We start from the raw sequence: 16,473 nt of genomic DNA, 5'->3' as shown, positions 1-16,473 counted from the left end.
ACAAGCAGCCGCGCTCTTGGAAAATGGGTCTTAATGTATGTGCATACATTGTCGTCCAATATTAGCATGTGCAATCCGCACACGCTAATCAGAGAAGACACTTTCTGCTTTTATTGTAATTTTCGTTTAAATGAAGTCTCTTCTTAGCGATAATCCAGTTTGGACGGAAAGTGTCGTCCCTGATTAGCCACACTCAGTGCGCTATTGCCACAAAACTGCGGGGTAAATTATGACATAAAATACGCTATAAATGATATGATTTTTACGTGGCGCATAAATAATTTGGACAATCAATATTCTTATCAGAGATGCTTTCGGTTTTAAAATTAAAGCCTGAAACATTAGCCTAGAGTGCGACGGAGGTGTTGACTATCAGGACGTAGCGGTATTCGTCAGGGTCTAAACGGAACAGAGACTTCAGCGATATTCCCGGGGATCCGATTTCTATTATCCAAATGGATTCCACAGGGATTCATTTGTCATTTCCAACTGATTGTATTTGTGCGGAATTTAGCTGCTGACCACTACGTTGTGATCGTTTTTTATTTGCAGAGTCGCTTCCCGTATCAATGGCGGTGTAGACGTTTAGGTTACACTATACTAAAATATTTTGGAATGCAATGCTATACTCTCTAAAAACATGAACATCATTTGTAAGAAGACACAATTCTCTGTAGGGGCACTTGCCATGGCTTTATTTTAGAATGTTTCTTTGTGCATGAGGTAGGGAAAACATTGATGTTTAACAGAAATTCGCTCTTTTGCTTGAAGGTTGGAGACTACATGAGACTTTGACAGATGGCGGAAACCCTTCTCAACTGGTACGAAGCCGGTGAATAGATGGCCATAAAACAGTGACCGCTGATTCGCGTCGAGTTCTTTCTTGCATAACGTATGACCCCCCTTTTTTATTATTTAAATCAGTGCGGCTTGGAATGCTCTTTAAGAAAATATATGGTTATGGGGATGTCTTTGTGCAAAAGTTTGACTTTATTTTATGTTCAAGTTATTGCTTTCACATTGAATTTGTGTAGGAAATCTTTTAGTATATTGTGACCTTTAGGATCCGATTGAGCCTCGTTCTGGGAAAACTGGATTGTATACATGTATGTAAAGTGTCGTCCCAGATTAGCGTTAGCAGTCCGCATACGGTAAACAGAAGTTTGTATACATGTACGTAAAGTGTCGTCCCAGATTAGCGTTAGCAGTCCGCATACGGTAAACAGAAGGTGTTATATATGTAGGTTAAGTGTCGTACCAGATTAGCGTTAGCAGTCCGAATTTGGTAAACAGAAGGTTGTATACATGTACGTTAAGTGTCGTCCCAGATTAGCGTTGGCAGTCCGCAAAGGCTAAACAGAAAGTTGTATACATGTACGCTAAGTGTCGTACCAGATTAGCGTTAGCAGTCCGCAAAGGGTAAACAGAAGGTGTTACACATGTACGTAAAGTGTCGTACCAGATTAGCGTTAGCAGTTTGCATAGGTTTAACAAAAGTTTTATACATGTACGTAAAGAGCCCGCAAAGGGTAAACAGTAGATTTTATACATGTACGTAAAGTGTCGTCCCAGATTAGCCTAAGCAGTCCGCATAGGGTAAACAGAAGGTTTTACACATGTACTTAAAGTGTCATATCAGATAAGCGTAAGCAGTTCGCATATGATAAACATAAGGTTTTATGCGCGTACGTAAAGTGTCGTCCCAGATAAGCGTTAACAGTTCACATATGGTAAACAGAAGGGTTTACACGTGTACGTTAAGTGTCGTCCCAGATTAGCGTAAGCAGTTCGCTTATGGTAAACATAAGGTTTTATGCGTGACGTAGTGTCGTCCTAGATTAGCGTAAGCAGTCCGCATAGGGTGAACAGGAACGACACTTTCCGCCTAAGTTGGATTCTTCTTTAAAGGAGACTTTCTTCAAACTAAATATTCCATAAAAGCGAAAAGTGTCGTCCCTAACTATTTGGCCGTTCGGACATGCCTGAGCCCCGTTTCACAGAACGCGACACAAGTGAGTACAAATGTGTGGTCCGTGCAAGCAGTCAAATGTACACGTTGAATCATTTCAACGATTTGTGTTCTACTCCAAAGTAATGGTAACATTGCTGCAAGTATAAAGAAAAACAACTATAATCAATTGAGGGCCACTTCGCGTTCAATTTACCGTTGGTGTTCTATCAACAAATAACTCGTATCGCTTTACCTCAACTTCATGCAAACTTCGATTGTGTTTTCATGTAAACTGTTTAACAGTTTATCAGTTTATTTAAGACTAATCAACAATACATTATAACAATTATAACAATAAATGACGCATAGCATGTATGCATGTAATGTAAATGATTTATGTGCATCAACCAAATAAATGCTCTTCCAAGTGGTGGGGGAACTATTGAGACGGCATTAATACACAGCCTGGCTCCTACAAACATATACGTGTTCGTATAAATCGTAGGTAAATTTAAGGTAAATTTAACTAGTTCTATCAAAACATCTTTGGGACTAATAATCTTTGGGAATATCGAATACCTATCTCACTAAGAATATGATTTCATGACGAAAATTCCCTGCACACGACTTTTAATTTTTGACACAATATACAAATTCAAAACATACAATAAGATAATTGATGAAAATAAAAAAGCGAGCAATACTTTTTACTCACGAATTAGGTAGTCATAAAGACAGCCCTTTTTGCCCGTACTTTGTTGTTTATGCATTACTCGTACCCTAGCAGTTCACACGGTGTCAACAACTCTGACCTAAACATAGGTATAGAGCACTAATGCGCTTTTTCGGCACAGCTGTTTACCCAGCTTTTCACATTAAATGACTTTTACATAACGCCAGCAGACACGCATATATATTTTCGAATATTTCATAGGCTGATTCGAGATAAAACCCCTGAACTTTTGCAACATTACTATGTCTGTGCTCAGCGCAAAGGATGTATCCCTGTTCAGTGTAAGGAATTCCGGACTTCTGTATGTTCAAACGACACAAATTGTGGCCCAGTTACGCGTTAACATCTATCTCCAAGAATTTCAGTGTCAGTACTCGTTCACTAAATCGTCCGGTGAATATATAATTGACTATCGATAAACACAGTTTTGCTTTCAAGATGAGAAAGCATACATTACCGAAATAGTAAAGTGTCACGATAAGAGAAAAATCGTTTAATTATCCAACCACAATATTTGCCGTACTTGGTCAGCACGTGTGGAAATTGTTCCTGAACGCCTGGATAGGCCGCCATTATTTATTAAGTTTGCTATTTTGAATTCAATTTTGTATCGAAAAGCATTGTGCTTAAATGTGCCATTTACAATTCGCAATGAGATTTTTAATGACCCTCGTGATGCAAAAATGGATCTTTATTTTGTATGCGCCAATCCTATATATAGCCCATTGAGTGAATTTATAGCCAATAGCATCGCCTCTGACCAGACTGCGAAAAACGCACATGTTGGGTTTAACCCTTTGCATGCTGGGAAATGTGTCGTCTTCTAAAATGTCGTCTGCTGAATTTCTAAAATTAGCCTTTTCTTTGATTTTTTTTCCAAAGAATACTATCAGAAAAGCAAACAGTTTGGATCCAGATGAGACGCCACGTTCTGTGGCGTCTCATCTGGATCCAAACTGTTTGCAAAGGCCTTCAAAATTCGGTTCCCGCACTGAAAGAGTTAAGATACCCTGAACGAAACGCATAAGACCCATTTTTGCATGACGCGGCTATGCAAGTGTGGTTTAAATGTGTAAAAGAAAACTGCATTTAAATCAAATACTAACATACGATTTAAATTTTGATAGTGAAGAAATATACTCATAATAAGGCATGTGACGACACATATGATGTCCGCTCCCGTAGTATAATTTTATCTACTGACACTAACGTGTGGTTTGACAATGATATCACACATTTCATGCGACAATAATGCGTCTTTCAAGTGAAAAAAAACGTATGGTAATATACAAATGCATGCATTTTAGTGTTCTTTAGTGTAATTTTGTAATAATATTTTGGTTGCTTGTTAGATAAGAAGTAGTGCAACAACAACAGTAATATTGTTCACATGTGAATACGCATTTAAGAGTACGTTTGTAGTCGTGGTCAGAAGGTCTTCATGCCATTGATCATGCCTCACTTACTTATTTTAACAAATTATTTTAAAACAGATGCGACTACGTCTCTCATGTTCGCTCTAGCCTGTTACGAAACATTTATGCCGGTTTGTACTTTGTAGCCATATACTAACAGTTATTTGTCACGCGATTTTCCAATATTTTGCTATCAAATGGTCAGCATTCTTTTCACAAAACATCGTTTTCAATTGTTTAGAGATTAAGAAATTCTTATGGTGTATAATGTGCATCTCTTTTTGACCAACGTGAATACAGTGATTCATATTGTTTAACCATTTAACGACCTTGGACTAAAATATAATTTAACTTATTAAAACAACATAATTAATACATGTTTGATATAAGTTTGTATTCTGTTGAATATATATGTGTGCCATTTCATCACTTCAGCAATTATACTTTACATTTCAACAGAATGACAGACAAGACCAAATCACTATAATCCCCTGACTTGGAAGATATGACATGTAAATATGTTTGATACGAAAAATAAATATTCATATAAATGTGTACTAGATGTTAGCTTTAAGAACGAAAACAAATTTTCAGAACGAACACATGTTTCTCCCATTCATTTAGCCTGAGAATGTTGCTCGCAATACATTTTCAGATAGTGGTCAACATTTGTCTTAAATAATCCTTAAGTGCCACATTGAATCAAGTACATAAAAAAAATTAATCACATATTTTATAAAACGTTCTGCCTGACACACTTAACCTACTCTCAATAGGAGTGGGCTTCGTCTACTGAAAATACCAATCATGGCGTGAAATGTACGTGTGCACAGATTAACTTGTACGTTTTTAAGTTTGTCATTCCCATGAATTAGTGACTTGTTCCTATGATTAAGTACGTCATTCAATTGACTTACTTTCTCATTCTCACGGGTAAGCTTTTTCATTCTCATTACAAAGTTATCTCGTTCCCACTACCTTATTAATCGTGGGAACAACATAACAAGTCTTTTGAGCGACATACATAATATCTGCATGAAGAACAATCCCCAAGTGAAGATCTGTCAGAATAGTTATTAAGGATTTGAAAGGTATCCGAGTCTGACCAATGTATGACGGGGGACAATTGAAAAAACGGAGAGACAGACCAAATCACAATATGCCATCGTCAAAAGGGAAACTTATAAAGAAGTGAGGAAACAATTAACATACATTTTTTATTTACTATAACAACATTTGTTTCAGTACAACAATATTCCAGCTCTAAGCATGGCTATATGCATTAAATGGAGTGAAACAACAAGAAATGGATCAGCAAATCACATACATTAACATGATTATATCCCTAAACATACCAAAACTACAATGATACTATATTAAATGACATGTGCTATGTCTTAAAAAACACAACAATTAATGTGCACCAAACTACAGAAATTATTCAATTCAATAACACAAACATTATAGCCATGCAAAGGCAATTATTAATCCCTGATAAAGTCCTGATCGTTAGTGATACACAATCAATGGTTAAAAGACCTGGTGGCACGTTGCATAAAGTTTTCTTTATTCAACAAGTTTTGCTTTTGCAAAATGTTAATTTGGGATAATCGAACAAATTAAGACATGATTTTGAACATTAAATCTACTTTTACCAATATAGTTTATTGCTTATAAATATGTTGTTTATATATTATAGAAACAATTTTATTATAGCGAAATATACATACAAATAAACAAAATATATTTTTGTTCGAAATAAAAAATTGATATAAAAATTTTGAAATATTACACAATTTTGTCTAATAACAAGATGTGTTTGTGAAACACAATGTCCCCCTATATGATGTTTGACCTTGAAGGATGACCTTGACCTTGTGAAGGATGACCTTGACCTTTCACCACTCAAAATGTGCAGCTCCATGAGATACACATGCATGCCAAATATCAAGTTGCTATCTTCAATATTGCAAAAGTATTCATAAAATAAGCGATTTGGGCCACATATATTTGACCTCTGACCTTCAAGGATGACCTTGACCTTTCACCACTCAAAATGTGCAGCTCCATGAGATGCACATGCATGCCAAATATCAAGTTGCTATCTTCAATATTGCAAAAGTATTTATAAAATAAGCGATTTGGGCCACATATATTTGACCTCTGACCTTGAATGATGACCTTGACCTTTCACCACTCAAAATGTGCAGCTCCATGAGATACACATGCATGCCAAATATCAAGTTGCTATCTTCAATATTGCAAAAGTATTCATAAAATGAGCGATTTTGACCACATATATTTGACCTTTGACCTTGAAGGATGACCTTGACCTTTCACCACTCAAAATGTGCAGCTTCATGAGATACACATGTATGCCAAATATGAAGTTGCTATCTTCAATATAGCAAAAGTTATTGCAAAATGTTAAAGTTGGCGCAAACAGACCAACAGACCAACAGACAGGGCAAAAACAATATGTCCCCCACTACTATAGTGGGGGACATAAAAAGCTGTGTACAATTGTTCAACAACAAAGCAGACATGTTTAATGCAAAGCAAGCTGAGTATAAACAACCACTATGTATGGAATCCAATCATAAGACATCAGATGAGTTGGGAGTTTTACGGAACCTGGCCGCAGTGAATGTGCGTCAACGACATTTAATGTGGAGCAGTCAACATGAAAACAGCTTTTACTAAACTTGTAAACAATCAACTAAAAGCAATCATTCAAAAGTGGAAAATAGTCACAATCAATTTACAGCTATAATTCAAAATTAGACACCTTAACAAGCAACAACAAGTCAATAAATAAAAATTAATATATTAACACATATTGCTTCAGTGTTAAAATTTACAATGTGATATTGTATGAGAACATGCACTAATAATAGTCAGAATTGCTTCAGTGTTAAAATATACAATGTGATATTGTATGAGAACATGCACTAATAATAGTCAGAATACCAAATTTTTAGCACTGTATGGCCAATTTTGGCAATAAAACAAGATGCGTTTGTGAAACACAATGTCCCCCTATATGACGTTTGACTTTGAAGGATGACCTTGACCTTGTGAAGGATGACCTTGACCTTTCACCACTCAAAATGTGCAGCTCCATGAGATGCACATGCATGCCAAATATCAAGTTGTTATCTTCAATATTGCAAAAGTATTTATAAAATAAGCGGTTTGGGCCACATATATTTGACCTCTGACCTTGAAGGATGACCTTGACCTTTCACCACTCAAAATGTGCAGCTCCATGAGATACACATGCATGCCAAATATCAAGTTGCCATCTTCAATATTGCAAAAGTATTCATAAAAAGAGCGATTTTGGCCATATATATTTGACCTCTGACCTTGAAGGATGACCTTGACCTTGACCTTTCACCAATCAAAATGTGCAGCTTCATGAGATACACATGCATGCCAAATATGAAGTTGCTATCTTCAATATAGCAAAAGTTATTGCAAAATGTTAAAGTTGGCGCAAACAGACCAACAGACCAACAGACAGACCAACAGACAGACAGACAGACAGGGCAAAACAATATGTCCCCCACTACTATAGTGGGGGACATAAATATGATGAACTTAAATTGATGCCATACTGGTGAATTTGGTATAACGCATAGAAATAAACAATTATGCAAACCATATTTCTTTAGTGATTATTGAATGAATATAGTATATAGTTTATAGTGTGGAATAATTTAAAAAAAAAAGATTCAATGTTCTTGTTACGTTGAGAGGTACAATTATACTCTAACAAGGGAGACGACTTTTATTTAGTATATCACAGTTGCTCTCCCTTGAATCGTTCTTCACTGTTTTCCAAATTTCCAGATAATAGTTGCTTAATTATATTCACTGAAAAGCTTGACATAAAACAAGGTGTTTCTAGCTTTAAGTATATTATTATGTTAATAATCTGATATTCTGCATGTCTTAATTTACTATACAGGTTTATGTGCTCATTCATCCAAAGCAATTCTTTTTCTCTATTGCCTGATATGTAAATGATGTTTAATATGAAATAATTTTGTACAAATGAATTCAAACAGTGAATGTATCTGTTTGAAATGGCAACATTTTATGAATAATGTACAAACAAAAACATTATCTTCGCAGTTGATCTATTTACAAATGACAAAATAAACGTATATACAGTGACACATAAATCTGTGTTACGTTATTCACTTATTTCATTAGAAAAGCTGGTCGCAAATGTGTACATACAAATATTTAAAGCATAATGAACTTTTAATGCTAGAATGCAAATGTCAACACAAATGATAAGCATGTCAGTATATGATACAACAAGAACAATCTACAACCATATCTAGGATCATTATTCATGAAAATACTCACTTTGAAACAAAATTACTTGTAGTGGAATTACTATCATATTTTCAACAATGAAAGCATACTTTTTTAATAATTAAACAAACTCCATTACAATTAAGATGCACTTCTAAATTACACTTTATTTAAATAGTTTTTCCATTAATGTGTTCATCAATTATTGCAATATTATGCATGTACATTCACACAATTTTTATAACGCGCTTAACTATTGTTAATATTAAACAAAGTATCTGTTGCCAATAAATAAATTGATAATTAACAGAAGGTTAATATAGTTTGAATAAATCAAATTATTATTTGATATTTTAATATTACATCACTACATGAAATTCTTGATAAAATACTGCCTCAAAAGAGGAAACTGATGAGAAATGTACACAGACAGAATGACAGACATCAAAATAGAAGCATCACAATTATGAACCGTTCTGATCAATTATTTTACCTAGCACATATTGCTATTTTATAGGTAAAAACTAAAAATAAGCATGTCTTGTTTATACAATAAATAAGTTAAATATTGTCAGGTGTTTTCCTGCCTTCCCAATATTTCAAGATGAGGAATTCCATCGTAAATGCTCAGGACTGCGAGTTGTTTAAGAAGCCAACGCAGGCACTTATTGACTATCATGCTTAAATTGTATGTATAAATGATCTTCAAAGGCATGCATGGCGTCAATCTAATGACAAGTGCTGTACCAGGCTGTCTTTTTGATTGGCCGGTTTAATTACATCGATTGGGATCTGAAATAAAGGAAGGTATGTTAATGTTAATTTCAGTTGATTATTCTGATTTTGTTACTTAGGAAAGCAATGAAAAAGAACAAAACTGACATATGGTGCTAAAGCTTCTTTGATTTGAATTTATAGATAGGTGTCTGAGATATATTTCTTTATTATTAAATATTTACGGCAAAATAATATGAACATGTAATGAATTTTTTTTTTTTATCTCCAATTCCACTAATGCAAAAGGAAGCTGATATACAATACGCAACAGTTCACGTCCACATGCTGATTAACATGTTTGGAGAGTTGCATAACAAAATAAGAAATATGTTTTGAGGTTATTTATGCCACAAAACCTGACAGGCGGACAAACGTTTAGACGGACCAGTGTTCCCTTAAAGGGGCCTTTTCACAGATTTTGGCATTTTTTAACTTATTCATTAAATGCTTTATATTGATAAATATAAACATTGGATCGTAAAAGCTTCAGTAAAAAATCAAGAATAAAATCAAAAAAAGGAAAAGAACATTGCCCGGAGCAGGTTTCGAACCAGTGACCCCTGGAGTCCTACCAGAGTCCTGAAGTAAAAACGCTTTAGCCTACTGAGCTATACCGCCGAGTACACAAACTGAACGTATTTTATACCTTATATAAGCAATCTTCGTAGTTTCACAAAATTTAACGACAAAAACAGAACTCTCCGAATTATTCAATCGTTTCGCGTTGCAACGCTTTATAATTTTGAGGTTTTAAAATCGTCAAAAGATGCATATAATGGCTATATTAGACCATGGTAAATGTTCAGTATTACTGTTTCCTCACAAATATCATAACTAAAACGAAAATTTGCAAATCTGAAACAACTTTTTTCAATTTTGTCAATTTACCAAAGCGTGAAAAGATCCCTTTAAACTGTCTCTGAAAGTAGGTATTTACAAAAAGCCTACACATGGCTCACAAACTCACAAAGGTTCTATGTGCAGAATGTTCACAGGCAGCAGGTCAGGTAACATGGAGAGGAGAGAATCTCAATACATCAACAGCTGCTGGCTTGAAAGCTGTGTCTGTAACTGCATCCAGAAGAAACTTAACGCCTTGATATTCGGGTTGTCTGGAAAAAGTGGATTGTGTGTCAAACTTGACAGATAATTGGGCAAATATGTCAAGCATTTTTTGCATTACAGAAATTGTCTTTGTCAACCATAAGCTTCGCCAACATAAACAGATTTGAACAGAACCAATTTTGTGGCACTAAAGTTTCAGAGATGGAAAGCTTCTGAAAATAATATAGACATGCAATGCAATCATTTTATATCAACAGAGAATATGTGTTGAGTTAATTTCAGTATATTATTAAACTTTATTTCACAGGTGGTTATAGAGAAACAAATATGTTCACCAGGTGCATAGCAATGTGGGAAAGGGACTTTCTCTTAATTCCGGAATGTAATAAATATCCTAATATTTCATCACTTTGCATTGGTAATACTTAAAAATACATGAAAATAGCTCAGATATCATGTCTTTGCGTAATACTGTATTAATGTGGGACCTTAGTCAAGTGGTGGGATGCTGGTCTAGGAATCGAAAGGTCCCAAGGTAGAATTCTGCTCAGACCACAGAACTGTGCATATCAAACAATTAATCCCATTCTTGTTCTATTGGGTACCTGTGAGGGAAATAAGCAAATCTGCTGTGGTTGCATACTGTGCAGAATGTAAAAGGACGACTTATATTCCAGTGATCTGGTGCCACAGTGTACGTTTTGCAATGGTTAGGGGACTTACCTATTGAGATGTAGTGGCTGAGTTGGAGTTGTTAGGATTTTTCTCTGTAAAAAGAACACCAGCTTTTTGCGCATCACTGACATATGTCCCTGTAAACCAAATGATTAATGCATTCTGAAATAGCATCAGTTATATTGGAGGTCAATCAATGTTGTTTGATTAAATAATAAAGAAATACATTATATATGAAGGCTCTTGATACAAATGAGGTATACAATAAACACTTTACACACACACAGCCTACTATATACTGTACACTTAATACAATCATTTTTCATCCATATCTAACCAATCTGCATTAAGTTACGTGTAACACCAAAAGGGTTGGATGGACATAAGGAAGAATGGAAGGACGGAGAGAATTCTACAATTCTATACGACCTCCCCCCTGCACCCTTTCAAGGCAATACAAAATGACAACTATTATGAATATTTACAATTACGTAATGAATTAAGTTTAAGATAGCAGCAAGGATAGAGTATAACCAATGTATAACATGCACACACTATTGAAATAAATTTTGAGAAGTAACACACTGCACATTATACACGGTAAATTACAGGACCAATGTACCTTGTAGAAGAGGTAATATCAGCCCACTTGGCAGGAAAGTTTGGAGCCCCAGCTTTAGACTGGCTGCACCTATCCGGGCCCAGCTTACCAAACAGCCTGTTGTTCAGCTGGGTACCGATCTATGACTGCATGGGATCCTGTAGGAACCGGCTCTTAAAACAAAATTCAGGAACTTTAATAAATATTGAAGGGAATAATTGTATAATGTGCTGAAGTCATTTAAATAATTGTTTTGCTAAAATTAAATAAAATTTAACAAGTCTATTACAGCGGATTTTGTATGCAAGAATAACGCTTGGTTCAAGGGCTGAATTTCGGCCGATATGTAGACAAAACTATGCATTGACCTTCTATGATTAAACCTGATATTAGATCAATTGCTATTTGCTATTTATGTACCAAGTGGATTAATTTAAAAAAAAACATACTTACCATTTGATGCTTGGACCTTTTTCTCAATCAGGCAGAAAAAATACTGATGTTAAGTGAACTATATGAGCCTCATTCTGGGAAAATAGGGCTTAATGTATGTGCAGTCTGCACAGGCTAATCTGGGATGACACTTTAATATGACTTAATGTATGTGCAGTCTGCACAGGCTAATCTGGGATGACACTTTAATAGGACTTAATGTATGTGCAGTCTGCACAGGCTAATTTGGGATGACACTTTAATAGGGCTTAAAGTATGTGCAGTCTGCACAGGCTAATATGAGATGACACTTTAATAGGGCTTAAAGTATGTGCAGTCTGCACAGGCTAATCAGAGATGACACTTTAATAGGGCGTAATATATGTGCAGTCTGCACAGGCTAATCTGGGATGACACCTTAATAGGACTCAATGTATGTGCAGTCTGCACAGGCTAATTGGAGATGACACTTTAATAGGGCGTAATATATGTGCAGTCTGCACAGGCTAATCTGGGATGACACTGTAATAGGACTTAATATATGTGCAGTCTGCACAGGCTAATCGGAGATGACACTTAAATAGAACTTAATGTATGTGCAGTCTGCACAGGCTAATATGGGATGACACTTTAATAGGACTGAATGTATGTGCAGTCTGCACAGGCTAATCGGAGATGACACTTATATAGGACTCAATGTATGTGCAGTCTGCACAGGCTAATATGGGATGACACTTTAATAGGACTGAATGTATGTGCAGTCTGCACAGGCTAATCGGAGATGACACTTATATAGGACTCAATGTATGTGCATTCTGCACAGGCTAATATGGGATGACACTTAAAGCACATTCATGAAGCCCCATATCCCAGATCACGTCTCTTAAACTTATTGCTGTTCTTGTTGCTGCTTCTGCTGCGACCAGGCCAACGACAGAGATGAAGCCCTGACGCCTATTCGCCATCCAAAACCCGGAACTGTTGTTGAATTGCGTCAATCGCAGACAGCTCATCTGTAGTAAGGCTCACATTTTTGGAAAGCAACATATCGAGGTCAGTCACATTAACAGACGAGTCACGCAACACCTGCTCTCTGTTGAATCAGATCGTTTCAGTTCGAGCGACTCGTTCGGAACAATGTGTCGATGCCCAGCTCGGTTGTTGGAAGCGTTGATGTAGCCTTCTTGGGAGATGTTTATAAGAGGCTTCCTACATGTAGGCTGACGCAAGACAAACTGAATTTCTTTAATTAGTTGTTGTATTTGTGCCCAAACTGGGTCGGAATTGTCTTGCACTTTCACTTAAAAAACGTTTGTTTTGTTGTCTAATAATGTTTGCTTAAAAGGAAATGACAAGCAAACTAAACTCTGATCTTTTTAGTGACAAATGAATATGCACTGTAACAAATTACTTTACACACCTCTTTTTTGAATGCCAAACATTTCATATATTATTGATATTGAGGATATCGCAATTAGAACTCAGAATAGCAATGTATCAATATGTTACGTGCACAAACTTTAAATTGAAATTTTGGTGTTTTAAACTGCGAAACATTCATTGTAAAGTACACTGTGTTGCAAGTGTAATATTGCAAAGGGCTGAGTTTGAGTTTTGATAAACTTCAGGTTGAGAGTTGAAAGGATTACTGGACCACACAACACAACTGCTGTCATTTTTCAAAGTCTTCTTTTGCATCGATTCAATGAGAGGACCTTTGGGCTCTGAGTGGGAAGTGCTCATAACAAAACCAGACGTGTTCACTTTTAACAACTTGTTTACAATAATAGGCAGAATTCCCGTCTGATGCACACCCAATGGATGTATTGTGCTCTGGGTGTTCACAACCAAGTCATTACTGCTTTTCTATGTCAGCATGGATGTATTGTGCTCTGGGTGTTCACAACCAAGTCATTACTGCTTTTCTATGTCAGCATGGATGTATTGTGCTCTGGGTGTTTACAACCAAGTCATTACTGCCTTTCTATGTCAGCATGGATGTATCGTGCTCTGGGTGTTATCAACAAAGTCATTACTGCCTTTCTATGTCAGCATGGATGTATCGTGCTCTGGGTGTTATCAACAAAGTCATTACTGCCTTTCTATGTCAGCATGGATGTATCGTGCTCGAGGTGTTCACAACCAAGTCATTACTGCCTTTCTTTGTCAGCATGGATGTAGCGTGCTCTGGGTGTTCACAACCAAGTCATTACTGCCTTTCTATGTCAGCATGGATGTATCGTGCTCTGGGTGTTCACAACCAAGTCATTACTACCTTTCTATGTCAGCATGGATGTATCGTGCTCTGGGTGTTCACAACCAAGTCATTATCGTCTTTCTTTGTCAGCATGGATGTATCATGCTCTAGGTGTTCACAACCAAGTCATTACTGCCTTTCTTTGTCAGCATGGATGTATCGTGCTCGAGGTGTTCACAACCAAGTCATTACTGCCTTTCTTTGTCAGCATGGATGTAGCGTGCTCTGGGTGTTCGCAACCAAGTCATTACTGCCTTTCTATGTCAGCATGGATGTATCGTGCTCTGGGTGTTCACAACCAAGTCATTACTGCCTTTCTATGTCAGCATGGATGTATCGTGCTCTGGGTGTTCACAACCAAGTCATTATCGTCTTTCTTTGTCAGCATGGATGCATCATGCTCTAGGTGTTCACAACCAAGTCATTACTGCCTTTCTTTGTCAGCATGGATGTATCGTGCTCGAGGTGTTCACAACCAAGTCATTACTGCCTTTCTTTGTCAGCATGGATGTAGCGTGCTCTGGGTTTTCACAACCAAGTCATTACTTCCTTTCTGTGTCAGCATGGATGTATAGTGCTCTGGGTATTCACAACCAAGTCATTACTGCCTTTCTTTGTCAGTAACATTGCCAAAAGTCCATTCTATTATGATATTTTGGCCGCTGAGAGGACAATCTGGGGCAGTCCATAACCCTACTGTCGCCAAACTATCAACAGCAGAAGTATCATTCTAGGAAAGCTTACGCTTTTATTGTTCCTTGATTTTCTCTCGTTCAATTTCTGTTTGTCCCATAAAGATTGGAACAAGTTATTAAACTTTTTATTCTTCATGATATTTGTTGTGATGTCCAACAGCAACAAATGACTGTTAGCGTTACCATAACTACTGCTATAACTTTTCGTGTCTGTAAAACTCATCCCTCTCAGGCCCACGCGGAACTCTAGCTTAACAAAACTACCCAGGCTTATATGTGGACAACTTGACATGGGCATTGCGTTTGTTCAGAACAGAATCATGCTCAGAATTTCCTGCAGAACAGAGTTGTTCAATGATGCTGACTTTTTGAGTCAGGAAGTCAAGGCAGAGGAGTTAGAAGTCAGTGGAGGGGAAGGGTTGTTCTGGACTGGGGCTCCTGCAGGCGGGACTTGTGCGGTTGCTGGGCCAACTCGATATCAATGCTGGTGCTCTGCTGAAAACGACACAGTGGGTAATAGGAACTTGTAACAAATTATATTATAATTTATAACAAACTATGCCTCTTGACAGGTTGTGAAGGTTTTCAACAACATGAATTTCTAATCTGTCATTTTATTGGTTCCTTGTTCTTAATAGTATGAAAATAAGTACAATTAAGTCATTTTGTATTAAACAAGAAAAGTGTTGGCTAATGCTATACTTATCTGTACATTTATATCTATTATCTTTACTCCATTTTCAGAGATGTATTTCCATAAGCCAATATGCGGATCACTAATGTTAGAAAGTGTCGTCCCAGATTAGCATGTGAAATTCACATAAGCTAATAAGGGAGGGTACTTTCAGACTATACTGGATTTTCATAAAGAGGATTATTTGTTCAATTAAAAATAACTTTAAGAAAAAAGTGTTGTCCATGATTAGCCTGTGTGGGCTACACAGGCTAATCTGTGACAACAATCTAAGCACATGCATTAGGCCCCATTTTTCCACATCACAGCTTATTTATCTATTAGCCAATTTTTTGCTGTATAACAAAAAGAAGGAAAACCATCTGGTTAATCATTTAATATTTTGTTATTGTACTTATTCTATTAATCAGGTCTACGCTGCTGACCAAGGCCTTTTTTCCAGACGCTAGGCATAAATGGGTTAATAGTCCTTGAAAATTTAACTAAAATGGGAAATTTGTTAGCTTTTGGGATAATACCGTGAATTCTTTTTCTCAGCAAAGTAAGAAAATAGATATGTTTACGAGCACCTGCGGAAACATGTAAACTTCCTCACTCCACTGAAAACAATAATTGACTGTCTTACCCCAAAAGCAAACAAATGTTCCTTTTTGAATATTCTCAATAATGGCATCAGTTATATTAGAAGTCAATCAATGTTGTTTGATTAAAAATATATTTAAGAAATAAAGTATGTTTGATGGATCTTCATACAAATGAGATATAAACTAAACACTTGATAAAAACATTATATGTCCCTTTGGGACTTAAATAAGGATGAAAGGAAGGACAGGGAGAATTACAGACAAG

At 36.3% G+C, this 16,473-nt stretch overlaps 1 long non-coding RNA gene across 6 annotated transcripts; it reads right to left on the bottom strand.

Annotated features, from left to right (window-relative positions):
* Window positions 1-4,472: 4,472 nt before the first annotated feature.
* LOC127881545 (uncharacterized) lies at window positions 4,473-14,635 on the bottom strand. 6 transcript variants are annotated; one of them, XR_008050126.1, is made up of 9 exons: window positions 14,254-14,635; window positions 12,555-14,194; window positions 12,000-12,395; window positions 11,568-11,719; window positions 10,994-11,082; window positions 10,173-10,317; window positions 7,493-9,220; window positions 6,414-7,340; window positions 4,473-6,267 (listed from the first exon to the last, which is right to left on the bottom strand). It is a non-coding gene; the product is annotated as an uncharacterized LOC127881545 (long non-coding RNA). The 6 variants fall into 6 exon arrangements; XR_008050127.1 differs by having other exon boundaries at window positions 12,555-14,135; XR_008050130.1 differs by having other exon boundaries at window positions 12,555-14,076.
* Between the last annotated feature and the right edge of the window lie 1,838 nt (window positions 14,636-16,473).

This window comes from Dreissena polymorpha, chromosome 1 (assembly GCF_020536995.1).
Source record: "Dreissena polymorpha isolate Duluth1 chromosome 1, UMN_Dpol_1.0, whole genome shotgun sequence".
Classification (NCBI taxonomy): Eukaryota; Metazoa; Mollusca; class Bivalvia; order Myida; family Dreissenidae; genus Dreissena; species Dreissena polymorpha.
Note: the sequence above shows the minus strand (reverse complement) of the source record. Positions and strands in the feature narration are given on the sequence as shown.